This window comes from Notamacropus eugenii, chromosome 7 (genome assembly GCF_028372415.1).
Source record: "Notamacropus eugenii isolate mMacEug1 chromosome 7, mMacEug1.pri_v2, whole genome shotgun sequence".
In the NCBI taxonomy this organism is placed as follows: domain Eukaryota; kingdom Metazoa; phylum Chordata; class Mammalia; order Diprotodontia; family Macropodidae; genus Notamacropus; species Notamacropus eugenii.
In genome coordinates, this window is record NC_092878.1 from 45,804,382 (window position 1) to 45,827,591 (window position 23,210).

The window sequence follows — 23,210 nt, forward strand, 5'->3', positions numbered from 1 at the left end:
GACCAGCGAATTACACTTTGATTCCTGGAAAAATTCTAAAGTGCATTATTATAGAGGCAACATATAGAAGTTCCTATAGCCTTGCACCTACCATTTTCAATCAGGACCCAATGAAGAATGCTAAACATTCAAATTCATCATTTCATTTGTGAACTCATCAATGTGGATATTTCCTTTAATGATAAAGCTCAGAATCCTTTCCATGCCTGCCAATCGTACATAATTCTCATCCAAGCACTCCCATAAAAATAGTACTGGAAACCAGCATTCAAGGGACCTTCCTCATATTACCTTGATACACTACAGACATCCATGAAGCATGAGGTCCGACGGTCATTTATCCTTCCTTCTTGTTATGTGTGACTAGCCTCATATCTTTTTCCAATAATGTTTTTGATTACATTTTTGTGCTTCTAGGTTTTTCCTCTATTTAAAATGTTTTGAGTCCTGCTTATGCCTACAATGTGTTTTTCCTTTGCCTTGTGAGTGATCTTAAACTTCAGTTCTTCTTGTTTTCCATAAAACTTAGCCATGCAACATCACTGGCAAGACACAGGAGTTTAAAAGGATAGACCTTAGTTTATGAGAGAAACTGGGTGTCATTAAAGGAATCAAGCAATTTTCCAAAGAAAGGCCAATTCATTCTTCTTCTCCTGTTCAATTCTAAGGCCATCCCATTGTCCATTAGCAATATCTGTCTAATATGTATGGATGAGCACTTATCAATATCAACAAAAATGGAATGATGGGATCTAGAAAAGTTACTAGCCATCAAAATTATATTCAAGGAAAGGCAGTTTCTGCTTGAAGGGGCATAAGATGTCATTCAAGTTCTTATGGACTACCATTTTATATTTCCTTAATTCCTTGATCTTATCCCTGTATACATTCTACCAATGCAGATCCCAACCTGTTCACACCTTTTTGTCCTGTGCATCTCTTTTCTGTTTTCTCTCATAAACCCTCCATGAGAAGCCCTTCTCAGGTTTCCTCGCTATGATTAATCAGAGATTAATGCACTAATCACCGGATGTACTATGTTCCTTGCTCTGGAGTGTCTCCATTTCCAAAGGAGAGAACAGAAATCTACATTACATAGCATTTATCCTCCCCTGAACTTCTCCAGTCTTCCAGGTGAACTGGAATAGATAGGAGAAGTTAAATCAAAATCTGCATAGCAGCTTCCTGAATCAACTCTTATCTCAGTTGAGGCCTACTATACATCTCTACCAAGGAGACCTGTACAGTTGCTCTATCCAAGGGAAAATTCTTCCCCATCTTCTACTACAATGTAATCCTGGCTTTATTCATCCAGCATGGTTTTATGCCAATTAGAATAGCTTCCTGTAATCCTCACCCTACTCTACATAAGAAAAAAATCCATGTATGTAATATTTCCATAAATAAAGGTGTATTGAGATGGTACTACTGTTTATTTAAAAATATTATAATTGATCTATAAATTCCTCTGAGTTATTCTGCCTTAGTACAATTATTTTTCTTCTACATGAGAATTCGTACTGAAGGCAATAGAAAATTGGGAAAACATACAGGAGGAGGCTATGTCTCTGTAGGGTTTTGATACAACTTGATCCTCTCAAAAGGGAAATCAAAATCCTCTCTGAGAATAGTATAAAGCCCTTCGTGTAGAAGATGATGCCACTGACCTACCATCAAAGCACTTTCTTGGAGTTGTTGGGTTTTTTTTCCAGTAGTGAGGATGGAATTACAATGACACAGCTACATGGTTTCCCTCTGGTGACCAAGGTCAGCAATTTGTAAGATGACTGACCTGGGTTAAGGCTATTGTCTGTGGCCTTGGAAAAGACAGCAGCTAATCAATCCACATGGGGATTGAACCCTTGACCTTGGCCTCATTAGTCTGGTACTTGAACCATTTGAATTAACCTTCCTTCCATCAGCCTCTCCAAGTTACCATGTGTTACATCATCACATCCTTCTAGGGCTTGAACCAATTGAATTAACCTTCCTTCCATCAACCTTTCTGTGCTACCATGTGTTATATCACCACATCATTCTTGTATTTGAACCAATTGAATTAACTTTCCTTCCATAAATCTTTGCAAGCTACCATGTGTTACGTCAGAGGCATCAAACTATTTGCCTGGCAAAACCCCCAAGTACAGCCTGAACCATATTACAATTGGGAAATATTTAACAAAATAAAAATACAATACTACATAGATAATGCTAATTTGTGGTTTTCTACATCCATTTGAAGCCTGTAGGGATCAGTTTCTATTTGAGTTTGACACCATTATATTGTACTGCCACAGAATTGTAACAAAGTTTTGGAGTGAAATGACTTGATCAAGAGGAAAAACTGACTGACAAGGCCCATAACAAAATAACAAAGCAAAACCAAACCAATATTTCATAGAAAGGCAAAAACTATTATGTTCTTTCTATGGCGCCTAATACTAGTGTGGGGAGTTTTGGGGTTTTTTTGGTAAACTTTAGCATTAGTTTACCTTTCTTCTCCTTATCCCCATTGATGGTATATGTATTTTGGCTTCTCATTATCTTGCTATAAATTAAGTATTTGGAGAGCGATCAAGAAAAGAAGTATATGAACAATGCTCAAGATTATAGGACATTATTCTTAAGTCCTCATGCTATCTCTGAGACAGAATAAAGAAAACATATTCATATGCGGATGTAATTTGCATCTTGAGGCAACACAGATTTTATTCTGTTTAGTTCCAGGTAAGGATCCTGGCCTCTAGTTACTTGTTTTCAAAAAGAAGGAATTACTGAAATGGGATAGAACAGATCCTAAGAGCAAATTGTCGATAGGCAATGAGCAGAAAACTGAAAGCAGGAGCTAATTGTCAGAAAACCATGTGTTAACATGCAACCTTTCAGAAACACCATCAAAGTCTAAATACACTCATAAGGCAGCTAGGTTTTCAAAATGCAATCTAAAAGAAAATCCAGCACAGCTGCTCACTTTGCTAATAATGTGTCCTATTATCATGAGCCTCTTCTACTCAAGAACGACACAGGCAATAGCTAGTTCCAGTTACCCCGTTGTCTGAACCCTCCAGAGAGCAAAACACAGTTTGGTATCTTGGGATCCAGGGAATTAGTGATTCTGAATGGCAGCTCTTTCTGGGGAAAAAGAGTAAAATAAGAGACTATTTTCAGCATGTCTTCAGGGACAGATACTGGGGGTATTTTGTAAAATCACAAGTATGCTAACATCAATTCCCATTCAAGGAAAAAGCGGAGTTAAAAGACAAAATCCAGAAATGCAATTTGAAAATTTCTAATAAAAATGCAGCTAATCATAATTCCATGGGAAGAATATTATCCTGTTTACCTAAAAACACTGCTGAATTAAGTCAGTAATCTGGTCTCAGGCTCCCACATGTCTGAAAATCATTTTTCAGAATTCATTTATTGTAGCACCACTTTTCTAGTAGATTTAGTTACAAAACTCCCCGATTATGCGCTAAGCTCAAAGTATAGTTTAGTATCTGGATTTCATAGAAAAAAGTCTTATAACATTCAGATGTTCAGATTATACTCCCCTATAATTATCAGGATTTTTTTTTTTCTGAAAAAATGTAACCTTAAAAAGGGAGGCAGAGATTTGATTTGATTATTCATAGCTTCAATGGGGGTGGGAAGGGAACCACTCCCTTATTTTTACTGACATTTCTGCCATGCCCAAATTTTCAGTATCACAGAATACGAAAATGGCAAAGGTTTTTGGAAAAATCTGATGTCAAATCAAAGAAGAATTCAAGTAAATTAACATGAAAATCAACAGGGAAATCAGCACAGCTATCATCACATGGTGATTTAAAAAAAATATCCATCCCAAATAACAACCATCACCCCCAAATCCCCTCCTATTTTATTGATGTGGGATGGAGGGGAGGTAGAAGTATAAGGGAGTGACCTATAAAATACAAAGACGTGAACGTTACAACATCAGATAATTTGTCAATTCAAGCTACAGTATATATAGGGTTAGTCATACACATACCTACAACAGCCACAAGGTGGCAAAGTATACAAATCTACATCCTTGAAATGATTTCCATCAATAATCAGAACTAAAAAAGAGCCTTCCTATTTTCCAGCATTGACCTAATGCTCATATGCAGATAGTTCGGAAATGATGAAATGCCTCTAGAACCCTGGCTCCAACATAATAGTTTTATTTTCCTGTATTCTTAGCCTGACTGATTATTTAGAATATTTTTTTGTCATGAGAACTGACAAAGTTTTGAAAAATGTTATTGTTGGTTTTTTAAAATAATATATCTCATTTATGCCTCACAATAATACTGTGAGGGAGGAGAAGGGTTGAGTAATTACACCCGATTAAAGGTGGGATTTGGGTCTAAGACCTCCTGACTATATGTCTGGCATGCCATGCACTATTTCGTTCTCCCTCTGATATATTCAGATATTAAAGATAAAAATATTGATTCTCTTATTAGAGAATAGGTGAGAAATCACTGAAAAGCTCAAACTCTGACTCAGAATTACCAGTACTAAGAGGGTATGTGTATGATCAGCAAAGGAAGTTTAAAGAAAAACCCTATAGATATCAAAACACTCAAAGCAATATTTTTTTATGGAAGCAAAAAAAAAAATGGAAACAAAGATGGGGCCCATAAAATGGGTATGTAATATAAAGAGAACTGAAACAACGACTGTGCAGAAATCAGAGAAATTTGGAAGACATGTGAATTCATGTTGAACTAAATAAAACCAAGAAAACGATTTACACAAAGACTACAATAATGTAAATGAAAATAATACAAAAAAATCAAATCCAGATGAATGAAATGATAAATCTTGATTCCAAAAGACAGTGATTAGGAAATGTTTCTCTTTTGTCAATAGAAAGATAGTATAGTATGGAAGCAAAATGTATTACGCATTATCAGATATTGTTCATGTATTGGTTTTGCTGCAAAGTTTCTCTGCTACAAAGGAGGGTTCTAAAATTAATACAAAGTATACAAGGGAGTGACAGAGAAATAAAATATCAATAATATATTTTGGAAAGATGGTTTTTTCCTCTTAAATTATTTTCCTTTATTTTGTATGCAGAAGCGAATGTATGAGTATAGAGATAAAAACAGTTCAACAATTCAAACTAAATGTGACTGTGTGATTAAAAACATAATTACAATACTTGTTAAAATAGTCTAAGGAGGCTAGGTTATCAGTGAGAACATGAGTTATTACTGAACTTTTTATTAAAATGTTATTTTGGGACCAATTAAGGAAATATTTTGGATAAATAAATTATACTTGATGAGATGGTAAAGACCAATCTAAGATAAACCCTTGTTGACACATCTCCTCCCCTGCCTCAAGACCTCCTTCCCTTCTCAAGCTAGCCAAATAAAACTTTTCAAACTGTTCTTTAGATTCTCTTGCTTATTGCTTCTATGGAGGAGACTTGATCAGAGTCTCCCTTGCTTAATTAATTCTGCATTAGACAAACCAGTCTTGTAAATTAAAGCCTTGAAAGCATTTCTATGCAATTAACAACTCTTCCTGGGTGCAGTGGGGAATACTAAGTGGGGAAAAAAAAACTAAATCCAGCCACAGGGAGGAAAAAAAATGTTAATATCCTCTGGAGTTTCAGAGAATTTTCCCTACAATAGTTAGTATAAAATAAGAGCTGGGTAGTGTTATTTTTTTTTTAGTCAATGTTAGAAATTCTAGGGAAAAAAAAAAAAGACCTATTCTGGCAAAATTCTACTGCTTCCCAAAGTGCAGGTGAATCAGTGGCAGAAAAATGCCTACCTTCTTCTTCTTTTTTCTTTTCTTTTCTTCTTCAGTTTCTTGCCTTGGAAGAAAAGAAAATATGAATTCTGGAGAAATAACTGAAAATAAAGAGTTGATTTAAAAAAAAAAAAAAAATGAGCACCACTACCTTAACAAGGTCTATGATCTGTCTGTCCCCACAGACTCAAAGACAGCTTGGAAATTCATCTTCTTGTTTTCCAGTCAAATCTAGCTATGCACTTTTTGACCTTTTCCCCCTGCATTGTGTTTTCTTTCATCCATTCTTTCTTTTTGCAATCTTTAATTATGAGAGTGTGTTTTAAGTACCTGGGAAGAAATAAAGATCAGGATAGAAAGGAAGAGAATTTGAGAGTCTCAGGAATTTTTCTCTATTGCCATTTTTTAAAAAGTGAGACTATAAAATCTCAGATTTAGAACTAGAAAGGGCTATCTGTCAACCTCATAGTTTTACAGATGAGGAAACCGAGGCACAGAAAAGTTAAATATTTTGCACAGCATCACATAGCTAATAAGTATCAGAGGCAGGCTATGAACCCAAATTTTCTAGTTCAACTCTGACTCCAAATCTAATATTTATTCATGATGCAACACTGCTTCACAGGATGCTATTTTTGTTTTTATTTTGTGTTTTCTAGAACAAAGATCTGTTGTTTGTTGCTGCTGCTCAGTCATTTCAGTCGTATCTGTCTCTTCATGGCCCCATTTGGGGTTTTCTTGGCAAAGATGCTGAAGTCCTTTGCTATTTCCTTCTCCAGCTCATTTTACAGATGAGGAAATAGAGGCAAATAGGGTTAAATGGCTTGCCCAGGGTCGCACAGCTAGTATCTGAGGCTTGATATGAACTCAGGAAGATGAATCTTCCTGACTCCAGGCTTAGCATTCTATCCACTGTGCCACTTAGCTATCAAAGAAAGTCTAGAAGACTGGAATTATGGTAACATACAAATACCATCATCACAATTATCAAAAACAAGTATTCCTTAAGTGCTAGGCATGCAAAGAAAGGCAAAAACAAAGCCTTTGCCCTCAAGGACATCATATTCTAATGCAGAAGATAACATACAAACTACTATGCCTATATACCCTACAATTTAAGTAGGAGGAAGTCACTGAGAAAAGACCACTAAGGGTAGGGATAGAGTTGGGGATAAAGAAAGACCTCTTGCAGAAAAGTGGGATCTGACCAAAGTCTTAAGTGAAGCTAGGAGGCAGAAGTGAACAAGAAATGCATCTCATGAACTGGAGGCCAACCAAAGGAGTCAAGAAAGGTGGAATGGTGTAGGTGAGAACAGAGAGAAGGCCAATAGCTCTGGATCAAAAAGTACTCAGAAGGAAGTGAAATGTAAGAAGATGGAAATGAAGGAAGGAGTGCAAGGCATGGTGGCTTGCAGGTTTTGCTAATGATGGGACTGAGAAGTGTCTGCACTGTCTGGAACCAATATGGTGAACTTCCAAAGAGTAAATAAAGGGCTACCATGTTGTCTAAGGAGGGATAAATGGCCCATATCCAAAAAACGGATCGGGTTAAAGCTTTCTTGTCAATAAATTTTGAAATAAGTTCTTTGAGCAGCCCATGAATCTTTACCTTTGAGAAAGGGAGATTTGGAAGGAAAGAAGGAAAGAAGGAAGGAAGGAAGGAAGGAAGGAAGGAAGGAAGGAAGGAAGGAAGGAAGGAAGGAGGGAAGGAAGGAGGGAAGGAAGGAGGGAAGGAAGGAAGGAAAGAAAAGGAAAGAGGGGAAGGAAAGACACAAACTTCATCTGGATCATGTGTGCAAAGTTAGCAAACATTCCTAGACAATGACTTTGTAGTCGTTAGGATGGTACAAGGTGGGACAGATCAGGAAACTTGATGCTTATTGGTAGTTCTTGCGGTTGTTCAGTTATTTCAGTCTGATCCAACTCTTTGCATCCCCATTTGTGGTTTTCTTGGCAAAGACACTGGAGTGGTTTGTCATTTCCTTTTCAAATCCACTTTTACAGATGGGGAAACTGAGGCAAACAGGGTTAAATGACTTGCCCAGGGTCACACAACTAGTAAGTGTCCAAGGCCAGATTTCAATTCAGAAAGATGACTCTCAGCCTGGCACTGAAGCTCCTTCAATTTGTTTATAAGCCATTCTTAATGTCTCTTTCTCAGTTTCTGTAAATATCTCAGAAATATCAATCTATTTTAAGGGCAGAGACCCAGAGATCTGGGCTCTCAGTCAGGGTTCGCATCTTATAGTATGACCGTTCCACTACTTGATCCATGATCCTTTAAGCTCTTGTGTTCCTTTTCATGTCCTCACCCATGATCTCCCTAGATCAGGAAAACTGAATTCTGATCCTGGCTGTTGTTACTGACTGATATTTTGGCTGCGGAGCTATCACTTCAGTTTTCTCATCTATAAACTTAGGAAAGTGAATTAGATCACCTCTAAGGGTCCTTCCAGCTCTAGCATATAGGAACTGCTTCATAAATGTTTGTTGACTACTTATTCTAACGTTCTACAGTTCTGTGAACTATGGGATATTCCCGCAAATGACCTCTTTAAAAAAAAGTGAACTCATACTTTCATTAACACAGGGAATTCCCAGTTATAAAAGTCCATCTGCCTGTGCAGGTTAGCACCTACAGCCTATGGTCTTAGAGATTTCTTGTGACTTTGAAAAAACCAAGTAACCCGCCCAGGGCCAGAGATCTAGTAGCATTGGGTCATACAGCAGGATTTGAACACACAGGTCTTCCCAACTTCAAGATCAACCTTCTATCCACTCCTCCCTACTCCCTCTTCACAATAATTTTCTAAAAGCAGTCACAAGTTATTTTTCTGTCAGCAGCTAAAGAGGAAAAGGGCTCAGAGGTTGGCCTGTCTTAGAGAGAAGTGAAAGGGGTAACTAGTGAAATGGGAAAGAACACTAGATTTGGAATCAGAGCAACAAGGCCCCCAAATCTGCCTCTTCTATGGACCAACTGTGTAACCTTGGGCTTTTTCCTAGACCTCAGTTCTCTAATCTACAAAGACAAAGACCATACTGAATAATCCCGAAGGTCCTCAAAACCTATCATCCCTAAATCCAATGACATGTTGGTGATTCATGAACTTTCAAGAAAATTAACTCAGATTTTGTGGTTCAGTTGTCATTAATAAAATGGGCATAAAGACAACTCTTTCATATCTTTCTATTAAAAATACTGTGGAAATATTTTTTTAAACATTGGAATTGAGCCAAAAGAGAGATTTAGATGTTCCACTATTTGTTCTGGAAATGAGGAAATGAAATGAGCACCATGTTCTACACAACACTTTCTCAAATGAATATAAATGAACACAATTAAAGGAAATTTATGATCATCTACTAATTTTCTCTAGAGGCAAATAGGAAATCTTTAGACCAAAACTTAATCTAGAAACTTAAGTATGAAGCCATCATGTAGCTTGGGTTAATTACGTATTGAATAAAAGCTATTTCAGTTTATTTTAGTTGAACCAGTAAGTTAGGATTTACCTATGTTATGATTTACATAGTAAAATCTTATAGGAAACTATGATTATTGTTTCCTTTTGGTTCTCAAGCTATGAAATTGAGGTCTTCTTTCCAAAGCCTTGAACTAACGTTACTTTGTGGAAATAACCTTCAGGACCAACAAATACCCCCAGCTTAACAGATTCAGGTATATTTAAAACTATAACTAGGGCAGGACAACTAGAGCTTTGTCCCAGCCTGGCAAAGTTTGGAAGATGATGGAAATGTACACAGAACAGAAGACACCTTAGCAAGTAGTAAGGATGAATAATTAAAATCGGAAGCTATTAGATGGGATGTGGAATAAGATACTCCTCTAATTGTCACCTCTCTGAGGCAGTGTCCTTAGAAATGGCCTCACTTCTGTGTTCTGTATTACATACACACTCCCATTAAAATGAACGGTTTGTGCCTCATGACTGAAAAGTGATTTGGGGTACTTGTTCCAAGCATAAAGATTTGTAGTTATGATGCTTGGTATATTTTAACTTTCCAACTGTAGAATAGTACATTAACTTTAAAAATTGGGTAATTCACAGCAGATAATTTCATTAAATCCTCATTAACACACATCCCACTTATTTTTGATCATTGGACATAGATAAGGGGAGTAGTGTTATAGATGGAGGTCTGGAGAGAAAAAGGAGAAGACAAGTGATTAGAAGAGAAAGTCATGTCACTAAGTAAATACTAAGAGGAATGATCAAGGCAGCTAGGTGGTGCAGTAGATAGAACACCAGTGTAGGAGTCAAGAGGACCTGAGTTCAAATCTCACCTCAGACACTTGACACTCACTAGCTGTGTGACCTTGGGCAAGTCACTTAAGCCCAATTGCCTCATCCTGATGAATATCTGGTCACTGGATTTAGATGGCTCTGGAGCAGACATGAGGCTGATGACCTGCACAACCCTCCCTCATTCAAAATAAAGTCAAGTGCAAGTCATGTCATTATTTCTCTGATGGCATGATCTTCTTCGGCAACGAAGGACAAACACACAAGAGGAATGATCTGTGAAGATTTCAGTTCAATCCCCTTTCTGATCGGGAGGGTATCCTCTACTTTTGCATGGATCCAGAATTACTTTTTAATGCCTATTATGAAATGACTGCTATGCCATTTACTAACTGCTTGACCTTTGGAAAAATCACTGTTTCTCTGGGCTTTAGTCTCATAGAATTAAAAAAAAACCAACAAACAAACCAGATTTTAAGAGTTTGAGGGAACCTCAGTGGCTATCTAATTCAACCTGTGCATGAAAGGAGATCCCACTGTAACATCCTACATAAGTGGTCATCTAACCTCTGCTGGAACATCTCCAAGAAGAAGGAAAACCATCACCTCTTAAGTCAGTACATTTCAGCTTTGAACAACTCTAACCAGATCCAACTCTAATTGGATTTGCCAACTCTAATTGGAACTTTTCCCTGATATCAGGCTCAATTCAATTCTTTGTAACTTCTGCTCATTGTTCTGTTTTCTGGGACCAAGTAGAAAAAATCTAATCCTTCCTCCATGTGATATCCCTTCAAATATTTGAACACAGCTATCATTCCCACCCCTACCCCCAATCTTCTTTTCTCCAGATTAAAGATGTCCAGTTACTTAAGCAAGACCTCCAAAAGACACGGTGTTCACAAACTTCACCAGACTGATTGTCATTTTCCAGACACTTTCCCACCTACCTTTCTTAAACCATGCCAGTTTTTTTGCTCAGAACTGAATATCATAGTACTCCAGATAAGAGCAGAGTGCAATGGAACTGTAACCTCCCTATTTCTAGAAGCTATACCTCTTTTAATGCACCCCAAGGTCACATTATTTTTTTTCAATTTCTGCATGATACTGAAGAATTCTCTGCAAAAGGAAGGGGTGAGAGTAAGTGATTCATTCATCACAATTTGAAGTCTATGATCCTTTAAGCAAATTAATCATCACAACTATTGATGCAAATAAATTGGCCCTTCAATTTTATGGGTGCAAAGAACCCAAAACAAAGTACATGCCAAAATAATAAGGAGATGGTTAAACAAGTTGATCCATAGATGTAATGAAATATTACCATACTCTAAGAAATGTTGAATAGAAAGAATTCAAAAAAATCTGGGAAGACTAACTCAGTAGGGCTGTGCCAGTACCAGTTCACACCAGTTCATGAGAGGTGATTGTTAAATTTTCAACATGAGCATTTAACCTTAGAAACCAGCAAATACTATAAAAATAAGGACTTGATTTATTTCTTTGTGGATTGTCTAGATTTCAGAAAGTGATGGATCAAATCTTAATTATGCAGAATAAACTTAAAAGTGCAATTGTACACGGTGATGAAAAATGTTCTTGCCTCCACAGAGAGAATTGATGAATCTAAGCAGAGATTTAAGCATATTTTCTTTCACTTTGTCTTTTTTCATGTTTTGTATGACTTCATATGAAAAATGATATTATATTTCTTGCCTTCTCAATGGGTGAGTAGATGGAAGGAGAGGGAGAATAAAGAACTTAAAATAACAAATTAATAAATAATAAAATATGTGATAAATAAAATACTAAAATATATAGATTTTAAAAATTTAACTGTGAGGTTCCTATGTTTTCCCCCAAGGAAAGCTGATCTTTCAACATGTATCAGACTGTCTGACATTTTCTACATGTAGATCCAGATCTGTGATTATACAAACCAAAACAGCATCACTAGAACAGTAGACAGAGTACTGTACATGGAGTCAGGAAAAGCTGGGTTTCAATCCTAACTCTAACCTTAATGCATAGTGAAATAAGGGGAACCATGGGAAAATATGTAAGATGGCTGTAATAGTGTAAATGGAGTGAGCGAAAAGCAAAAGCAAAAAAACCTCTATTTTGTGTAATTTCTTTCCTTCAACCTTATTTTTATTGCTTTCTTTTCCTATGCAATTCTTATCCATACTCCCCATAAACCCTGTACAAAGTCTATACCCAATGTACTGGAAGACTACATTTTTTTCCAGTTCCTTGAAGTACAACCATGAAGTTGTGTCTCATTGTGAACAGTACCTGACTGCCTCACCTCCTTTTCTAGTCATGCATGTTCTGATCTTCCTCTCTCTCCCTACCACCCTCCTACTTGTCAGCGTCATTGACAGGAACTTCTTGAATTCTGCTTTTGGCAAGCATGCATTCTTCCATTCTCTTTTGATTACTTGACACTTTAGTTCTTTTGAGATGGTTGTGTTCCATGATTCATGGCCATATAGCATCATACCAGGAAATATTGGTAGTAAATCATTATATTTTAAAGATGTGATTCAAAAATAATAAAAACATGTTCAGGACTTTTGACCTGAAATTAATGAATTGTTTCTATTGGACACTTACTAATACAGTGCTGTCCCATTCACCTTGTACCTGCCTTCTCTTGTATATCACCACTGAAAAGAACATAATCATCTGTCTATGGAAAACATACTTTTACCAATACACACTCCATACCTTTCAAGATGCAACCAGAAACAAAAAACAAGGAATAGCAAGGAGGCCATGCTCTATTAAATTTCATTTAGTCTCACTGCTTAGTATTCAGTTGGCTTATAGCCTTTTCCATTAGGTTTGCCCTAATTTCTTTTAGACTCTGGAAAGACAGGCTTCAACTTATTTTTGTGGCTGGTCTAATATTTAATAATCGAGAAACTTGGCCCTTACCCTAGATTGGATCCTCACTGAATGATTCTCAATTCATAACCTTGAGCAAATAAATAATGTAATCCCTCAACCCATCAATCACTCTAGCTCTAAAATTTAATAGATAGATTTTCCTACCTAACTTACAAGATAAATGAAATCCTGCTTATGAAATGTTTTGAAATCCTTCAGAAGAAAAAAAAAAAAAGATGAAATCTAAGCAAATGTAAAATGCTATTTTTCCAGACATTCCTCCCCCCCCCCCCACACTTCCCTATAGGATAAAGTTTAGAATTAACTTTATTTTGCATAATGTTTTTAATGAATTAGGACAATAAAATGTTGAAACAGATATAAAATGAAGCATATGTGGTAATGGGGCTAAAACTTTGTAATTAGAGTTTAAAGCAGCAGTCTGTCCAAGGATAATTGGCTCTAATGACTATGTTTCCATGTATACAAGCCACAATTTTATGAAATCCAAGTACAGCTTGGTTTGCAGTTTTATCCACCAAGCATATGCCATATAACTCTCAGCTCTGAAGTAGACTTGGCTTGTTCAGGTGACTGAATGGAGGGAATCCAGTATAAGATAATTAAGTTTTATTAAATAAGGTTTAACTTATCCAGCCCTGGCATTCTAGGATTCTGTGACACAGCCAGTGTTCTTTTGGGTAACTTACTTCTACTCCATTTTTGATACATCACACTAATTTGTCATTGGCATGTTTTTTAAAAAGTATTTTCCTTTTAATATCCTTAGCTAAATAAAAATGATTGGACCCCAAGCAAAGATTTCATGAAGAGGCTGCTTATGTCTTCTTTGTCAACGCAAAATAAAGTTCTTCAATTCATGTGATCCAGAGTCTTTTAGCGATATCTATTATCTACAGGATTATACCCAGACTTCTTCTTGTGGTATCCAAGATCCTCTATAATCCCACTCAACCATAACTTTCCAACTTTCTCACTACTGACCAAGATAAATCCTTACGAACATCATCTGATTCTTGTAACTAAAGCAAGCCAGATTCCTTCTAGTATCTATGACTTTTCTTATATTAACTCCTATCTAAAATGTCCTGTCTCTCCTTGGCCTAAACTCAATCCACCTAATTACTGTATATGCACTCACCAAGAATAACATTTTGTTCGAAATTTTTCATTAGGTCTAAGTCTGAAAGACTGGGGTCAGGATGGGGTTTTTACAATGTACATCTTAAATTCCACTTTTCTCCAATCTCTAATGGTGGAAACAAGTAGGTTACTAATCCCACAAAGGCTATTCACTTTTGAGTTTGGGGATGAAATTGGGAGAAAAAAAAAAACATTTGGAAACTAGCATGATGTCTATCCCAGAATGACTTAAAACTTTTTCCAAAAATTGGGAAGACAAATGGCAAACAACTCTAATAGCTTTGTCAAGAAAAGTCCAAATGGGATCATGGACCATTGGGCAGAAATAAAAGTACTGAATAACAACAACAAGCGTTAAGGATGCAAATTATCCTTAATATTGCACCAATGAAAAAGACGTCTTTAAAATAATTTAATTGATTTTTATTTGTTCAATTATTTTTTATACCCTTCATTTCTGAATACATTTCTTTCCCTTTCTTTTCTCCTACAGTGAGGCATTTTTTTTTATAACAAATGATTTCTTTAAAAGCAAAGGAAAAAAGATCACTTTCACAAAACTAACACATTAACTGCATTTGTATGTGTATATATGTATATATGTGTGTGTGCACTTGTGCAATTACATTTACATACGAGTGTGGCTTTATGGGGTTTTTTGTTTTATTTACACTGATATAGTCATGCTGTATATGTTTAATGTGTTCTACTAAGTTCACTTTGCAGTAATTCATATAAATTTTAGGATGCTTTTCTTTATTCACTATAATCATTTCTATAATTATATTATATATAATTATTATAATCACTATAAGCATAGTGACATTGGATTACATTCATGTACCACAGTTTGTTTAGACCATTGCTGAAATATTGAATGGATTCTTTGTTTATAATTCTTTGTTACTACAGAAATACTATTATGAATATTTTAAAATATATACTACATTTCTGTCTTTGACATTCTTGTTATGTGTATCTGGCAGGGGGATCTCTGAGTCAAAGATATGGTCTACTATCTTAGCATAATTTCAGTCACTTAGCATAATTTCAGATTACGTTCCAGAACGGCTAGACCAGTTCACACCATCAATGCAATAGCGTGCCTATCTTTCCCCAGCCGCTCCAACACTGATTGTTCTCATTTTTTGCCATCTTTGCCAATTTGCTGAATGTCAAGAAAAATCTTAGATTAGTTTTGATTTACGTTTATGTTCACATTTGCATCAATAGTTTGAAATAATTTTTCATATAGTTGTTAATAGTTTGCAATTCTTTTGACAAGTTTTTGTTTATATCCTTTTTAAGCCTCAGGGAATGGCTTTTATTTGTATTAATTTCCCGTATATCCAAGGTCAAACACATACGAGGACAATTTTATTCTCCCAATCAACAACTTCGCTCTTTTGCCTAGTTACGTTGAGATTGTGTTAACATTAAAGATTTCCAATTTAATATAATCAAAATTACTTCTTCTCTGTTATGTCATCACCTCTATCTATAGTTAAGAATTCTCTCCCCAGTATTCTTGACAGTTTGCTTCCCCCTCCTCCCATTTACCTTTCCTCACTAATTTTCAAAATTACCTCTTTTATGCTTATCTTGTGTTTGAGTAGTTCAGATTTTTAAAACAGCGTAATCAGTTCATTAGCCCTGTTTCTTTTTCTTAAATGAATAATCTTAGAGCTACGACGTTTCCTCTAACGACTACATTAGTTGCATCCCAGAAACTTTATGTTATCTCATCATTACCATTCTTTTACATTGCTTTTACATTTTAAAAAATATATTCTGTGACCTATTCATTATTAAAGATGTCATTAGGAAGTATCCATTTAGGGGTGTGTGATATGTACACTATATATATATATATGTATGTATGTATGTATGTATATGTGTATATATATAAATATATATAATATTTATAAATACGTATATATATAAATATTGGTATTTATTACTCTTAATGTATTACTGTCTGTGTTTGGTATTTTTCCTTTTTTACATTTATTTATACTTTCATTGTGTTCTGGCACAGATCATTTTTGTAATGGTACCACATGATGCTGAGATCTGTGACTCTTCCTTAATGTTTCTATCCAGAAGATAAGAGATTTTTTGCAATGAATTACTCAAATGTTATTTCAATTTCTATATTTTCTTTGTATTTATCTTTTAGATTTGTCTAGCTCTGAAACATAAATTTCGTATTATTGTGTTATTCAGTATGTATTTGCCAATCCAACTGACTTTCATTTTTTCTGAATTTAGATATCATAGTGTGTATGCTTACTATTATAGGTTTATTGTGTTTATTTATTTTTTTACAAATTTTTCTTATATGCAATAGATTGCTATATTTTGCTTTGTTATCCATTCTGTCACTGATTTAAATGGATTGTTGAATCAATTCACAAATAAAGTTATGATTATTGGGTTCGTGTTTTCCTCTAGTTTTTGTATTGATTTTTAAATACCCTTCCAAATTTCAGTCGGTACTTGTCCCTCAAATTAGTCTTCCTCAAAACACTTGGGTGCCAGACTAGTCCTAAAGCTTCATTGGCCTAATTCCTGCTTGTCTGCCTTTTAAAAATTTATTATTTCTCCTCCTTTCTTTGGTTGTTATTTCTCATTCCTTCTCTTTTCTCATTCAATTAGGTGAAGAGTTAAAAATCTTTCCTCCCCATTTCAATCCAAACTAGTTTCAATGATTTTGTTCGAACCCTTTTCCAAGGAAGTTTCTTTGGCTTTCCTTTTGTTATTTCTCTTCCCTTTGAGTGTATTATAATTTTAAATCTTTCTGACTCACAGCTTATACAGAGATGCTTTTACCTTCATTTAAGTACCCGATTTTAATTTTTTTCTATTCAGTTTCTGCAACTGCCTTTGTAACTCATTCCTAATTTTGTATTTTCTGTTGTGCTTCTTTCTCAGAAAAAAAATCAATTCACAAAGGAAACAATGTCAGATGGAGACAATATTGTACCATAGGAGTCATCCCATGATCCTACCCTCATCCTAATTAGCCTCCATCCCCTAAGACCATGGTATCAGAGCCCCAGTTTTATGTTTCCTCATCACTCTGGATGCCTAAAGAAAAGCAAACATCCTGTCTCCAGGATGGGGTGAAGCTAGTGGAGGCACAATGTTCTCTCCATGAAAAAGGCTTCTGATTCTCCAGATTAAAACCACCACAAGTCCCTGTCTCTCACCTTAGACCCTCACACATTCCCCATGGGAATCGCATTAGTGGCATTCCCTGCCCACTTCTAGAACCAGATTTTTCCCTTAATCATTGTTCTCTCACCCCTAACACATGACCTTTGCTTAGAGACAAGAGGAATCATCAAAACTTCACTGTTCCTCCATGTACTTGGAAGGGGAATTTCACATGTTCACTGCAGGCTCCGACTTTTTTTCTCCCCATTTACAAAACTTTCTACTCTGATGCTCCTACTCCCCAAATATGCTGATAAATTGACTTATGGGGGCGAAGAACTCTAATGAAAAGTGCATGAGTTTAAGTCTTCTTGCATTTTTTAAATCAACATTACCTTAAATCTTTATCTGTCTTTGTTCTTCTTTTTTCTCCATATTTTGGAATACTCTCCATATTTTCTCCATAATTGTCCTTTTTGAAGAGAATAACCTAATATCTATGGAAGGATTGATGTCACAGTCTTTTCTTGATAATTACACTATTTAAAATTTTTTATGCATCTATTGTTTGGGATGTTTGTAAGATGAATAATTTCTTGACTTCTGTCCCCCTTGCTACCTGAATGTTTTAATTGCCTCTCTTTTGGGACATCTTTTTTCTTTTTTTTTTTTTTTTTTTTTTTTGGCACTTTATAGGTCTATTGGATATGATGTTTTTGGGTTGCAGTTTGCAGCTTTGTAGAATATTCCATTCTCTCTAGAAATGTGTTGTGTGTATAGGGTTTCAAGGGATATTGAGAGGTTTAAGTGTCTTGCACAGGGTAACACAGCTCTAAGAGGTTGACCTTGAAGCCAGATTTTCCTGACTCCCACACTGTCCATGCTATGCTGTGATGCCATAATAAAGTCAGGCACCTAGGAAACACTTTCTAAATGGGTATTGATCAAATCAAAATAACAACTCATTTATCTAACTCCGTTGTTGTTATTCAGTTGTTTTCAGGCATGTCCTGTTTGTGACAGCATCTGAAGTTTTCTTGGCAAAGCTACTGGAACGGTTTGCATTTCCTTCTCCAGCTCATTTGCCAGATGAGGAAACTGAGGCAAAGAGGGTTGTGACTTGTCTAGGGGTCACACAGCTAGTAAATGTCTCAGACCAGATTTTCACTCAGGAAGATGATTCAGGCAGACCCTTAACCACTTTCCCAAAGTATTTTCCACAGAACAACTCAGCAAAGTGTGGAATACAAATATATTATCTCTATTTTACAGATAATAGTATAGAGACTCAGAAAAGTCATGATTTTCCTAAGGTCATGTAGCTAGGTAAATGGTAGAATAGACTATTTCAAATGCATGTAATATTCCCGTGAAAATAAGGTCATGGGAAGATCATGATCTACTTTCAGGTTATCTTCCTGCTCATGCCGTAGGAAGAGGCTGACCACTTATATTTAGGTCACAACCAGTGAATAACTGACTACAAATCAGCCAAAGCAAAGAAACATAAAAAAAAAATAGCTTTCTCCCAAGAACTCTGCTGGAAAGGAAATGCAGGGGCATTATAGGCAGATTCAAGAAATTAAAAAAATCCCTTTTCTAAGAGATAGAGAACATTATGAAGTGCAAAATGGATAATTTTAATTACATTAAATTGAAAAGTTTTTGCACCAACAAACCCAATGAAACTAAGATTAGGAGGGAAGCAGAAAACTGGGAAAGAATTTTTGCCACTAGTATCTGTGATAAAGGGTTTATTTCTAAAACATATAGATAACTGAGTCAAATTTACAAGAATAAAAGTCGTTCCACAATTGATAAATGGTCAAAGGATACTAACAGGCAGTTTTCAGAGGAAGAAATTAAAGCTTTCTATAGTCACATGAAGAAATGCTCTAAATCACTATTGATTAGAGAGATGTAAATCAAAACAACTCTGAGGTACCACATCATACCTATCAGATTGGCTAACATGACAGAACAGGAAGATGATAAATGTTGAAGAAGATGTGAGTTGGAACACTAATTCATTGTTGGAGGAGCTGTGAGCTGATCCAACCATTCTAGAGAGCAGTTTGGAACTATGCCCAAAGGGCTACAAAAATGTGCATACCCTTTGGCCCAGCAATATCGCTTCTAGGACTGTAGCCCAAAGAGATCATAAAAATGGGAAAGGGTCTCACATGTACAAAAATATTTACAGCAGCTCTCTTTGTGGTGACCAAAACCTGGAAATCAAGGGGATGCCCATCAATTGGGGAATGGCTGAATAAGTTGCGGTATATGAATGTAATGGAATATTATTGTGCTATAAGAAATGATGAACAGGAAGACTTCACAGAGGCCTGGAAAGACTTATGTGTACTGATGTCAAGTGAAAGGAGCAGAACTAGGAGAACTTTGTACACAGCTACAACCACAGCGTCCCAGAAATTTTATGGTAGACTTAGTCCTTCATAACAATGCAAGAATCTAAAAAATTCCCAATGGACTCTTCAGGCAAAATGCCTTCCATATCCAGAGGATATTCTTTTGTGGTTGATATTGTAAATGCTTTAAGAAGTATCACCTGACCAAAAGTTTGAATTGCTTTATTTGTTATAAATTGTGTTAAAAAATAATAATTAAAAAAATATTTTTAAAATTAAGGTATGTACATTTTTAGACATAATTCTATTGTACACTTAACAGACCACAGGTTAGTGTAAACATGACTTTTATATGCACTGAGAAACCAGAAAATGTGTGATTTGATTTATTGCAATATTTGCTTTATTGTAATGGACTAGAAGTGAACCCAAAATAACTCTGAGGTATCCTTCCTCCTACCCCCATCTTGTATGTACATATATGTATACACACAAAAAATAACTATTTTTTTGTTTTTTCTATTTTTTTTATCTCATCAAATGATTGATTTCTATATGGTCTATTCTAGTTTTTAGGTTATCTGTTACTTGGGTAAGGCTTAACACTTTCTCTTCTAAAGTACTTACTTTCTTTCCAATTCTTTTCCCCTAAAGCTTTTATTTTGAGTTTTGCTTCATTACGCTAGGTTACATTAAGTGCTGGTGGAACATTGATTATTTTCTTTGAGATTCTCTTTGTAGTTATGGTGTTATTCTCTCTTTTGGGGGAGAGCTCTAGATAGTCAATAATTTGTCATACTAGTCTCTTTTCCTATTAACCTCTCTAGCTTTAGGTTTGTGTCAAAGCCAGACTCTACCCTTTTCTGTATTTTTGGTTGGAGTAATTACCCTTTCTTAGTCTTACCCTCATTCTTTGAGGTTTGGTGGTAGATGTTAAGGAACTTATATGGATTTTCAGAACATAGATCTAAAGACCTTAGAACACCTGGATGCCTGGACTCTCCTATTCTCAGCACTCTCCACATGGAATAACTCACTGCAGTTTTCTGAGGAAGATTCCTGTCCTGGGTTTCTAATAATCCTAGGGCTTTCCCAGGGAATGTAGGAGGTATTATTGCTTCCCCCAAATTCAAAAACTTGTAATCTATATAATCTCTGGTTCTACTGAGTAGCTGTCAGTTTGTTTGAGCTGACATGGGTGGTGATCTTTTTTATTGCTGGTGGCTAAATTTTTATACAGTTTTTGGTGGGGCAAATAAAATATTATAATTTCTCTTTGGATTTCTTCATGATTATTTGGACATGTGTGACCTTCAGGAGTTTGCTGGAGTAAGTATATAGGAACCGGGTGATGTGACTCCATTCAAGTGGCCATATTTTCCTTGATCTCTTAAAAGGATTAGTTCATCCCACATAATATAGAAATTGTCCATATAACACATTATTTATTGGTGGTGTTCCCTAATATGTTTTAAGAGACCTTCCATCACAAAAAATCTTAAAATGGAATTAGTATAACAGGAAAGTCTCTGACATAAAAACAAAATTTTTAATGGTAAAAAAAATCATAATATAAAGTCTTCTTTTAAAAAGTCAAGAGAAAACAAGCCATAAATGAGTTCCCTAAGAAAAAAATCCCAAGGAACAGATGGATTCACAATTGAATTCTAACAAACATTTAAAAAAGAACAATTAATTTCAATACTATATAAATTATTTGGAAAAATAAGCAAAGAAGAAATCTTATCAAATTCCTTTTGTAACACAAATATCATGCTGATACTAAACCAGGAAGAGCAAAAACAAAAAAAATAATAGACCAATTTCCAGAATGAATGCTGATGCAAAAATTAGAAACAATACTGACAAGGAGATTTATAGCAATGTATCACAAAAATCTTACATTGTGACTGGGTGGGATTGATGCCAGGTATGCAGGTTTGGTTCAATATTAGGAAAATTATCAGCAAAATTGAACATATTAATAACAAAAGCAATAAAAATCATATGATTATCTCAATAGATGCAGAAAAAAACCTTTCAAACTAAAATCCACATTCCTATTTAAAACACTAGAAAGCACAGGAATAAATGGAACTTTCCTTAAAATTATAAGTAACATTTATCTAAAGCCATCAACAAACATTTATCTGAGAAGGGAATAAGCTAAAAGCCTTTCCCCAAAGTTCAGAAATGAAGCAAGGAAGCACTTAACACCACTACTATTCAATATTGTTCTAGAAAGGCTAATCATAGCAAAAAGACAAGAAAAATAAACTTAAAGGAATTAGAGTAGGCAATGCAGCAGGTAGGTGGTGCAATGGATAGAGTGCCCAGGACTGGAGTTAGAGAGATTCATCTTCTTGAATTCTAATATAGACTCAGACATTTACTAGTTTTGTGACCCTGAGTAAGTCACTTAACTGTGTTTGCCTCAGTTTTCTTATCTGTAAAATGAGCTAGAGAAGGAAATAGCAAACTACTCCAGTAACCTTTGCCAAGAAAACCCAAAAATGGGGTCACCAAATCAGACACAACTGATAATAACTGAACAAGAATAGGCAATAAGGAAAAAAAAAACTATCACTCTTTGCAGACCACAGAGAATCAAGTAAAAATTAATTAAAACAATCAACTTTAATAAAGTTGCAGGATATGCATTAAGCCCACATAAATCATTAGTATTTCTATATATTACTAACAAAATAGTAGGAAAAGACAGAAAAAGATTCCATTTAAAATACTTATAAACAATATAAAATACTTAAGAGTCTACTGCCAAGAAAAATCCAGGAACTGTATGAACACAACTACACTTTTCACACAAATAAGATCAGAACTAAACAACTGGAGAAATATTAATTGCTCAAGGATATGCCAAGTCAATATAATAAAAATGACAATTCTATCTAAATTAATTCACTTATTCAGTGTCTTATCAGTTAAATTACAAAAAAAAAGTCATATAGAGCTAGAAAACATCATAATAAAATTCATCTGGAAGAATAAAAGGTCAAGAAGATTAAGGGAATCAATAGGAAAATGTGAAGGAATGTGGCTTTAACTGTCAGATCTCAAACTGTATTACCAAGTGGTAATCATCAAAGCAATCTGAAAAACAAAACAATCTAAGGGACAGAATGGTAATTGTTGGCATAGAGTAAGTACACAATGAACAGAAGTATATGACCATAGTAATCTAGTTTTTGATAACCCCCTAAACCCAAGATTTTGGGAAAAGAAATCACTGTTTCACAAAAATCCTTGGAAAACTGGAAAGCAGTTTGGCAGAAACTAGGTATACACCAACATCTCACATCACATACTGAGATAAGGTCAAAATGAATACATCATTTAGAGATAAAGGGTGTTAGTAAAAGCCAATTATGGGAGCGAGGGAAAATGTATCTGTCAAATTTATGGATAAGGGAAGAGTTTGTGATCTAAGGAGATATAAAATGAAGAATTTTGATTACATCAAATTAAGAAGCTTTTGCATGCATAAAAAAATCAGTGCAGCCAAAATTAGAAGGGCGGCAGGGAAATGGGGGAAAAATTTATGGCAAATTTCTTTGACGAA

At 35.3% G+C, this 23,210-nt stretch overlaps 1 protein-coding gene across 2 annotated transcripts in view; it reads right to left on the minus strand.

The window, feature by feature from the left end:
* Positions 1-23,210, minus strand: part of LOC140514525 (tropomyosin-like) — a 32,380-nt gene that overhangs the window by 2,566 nt on the left and 6,604 nt on the right. Inside the window, exon 1 of one of the 2 annotated variants that reach the window (XM_072624976.1) lies at positions 5,800-5,848. The exons of the other annotated variant lie outside the window; for it this stretch is intronic. The gene's annotated coding sequence lies outside the window, so the exon portion shown is untranslated. Of the gene's footprint in view, positions 1-5,799; positions 5,849-23,210 lie in introns of those variants that run through there. 2 annotated transcript variants of the gene reach the window in all.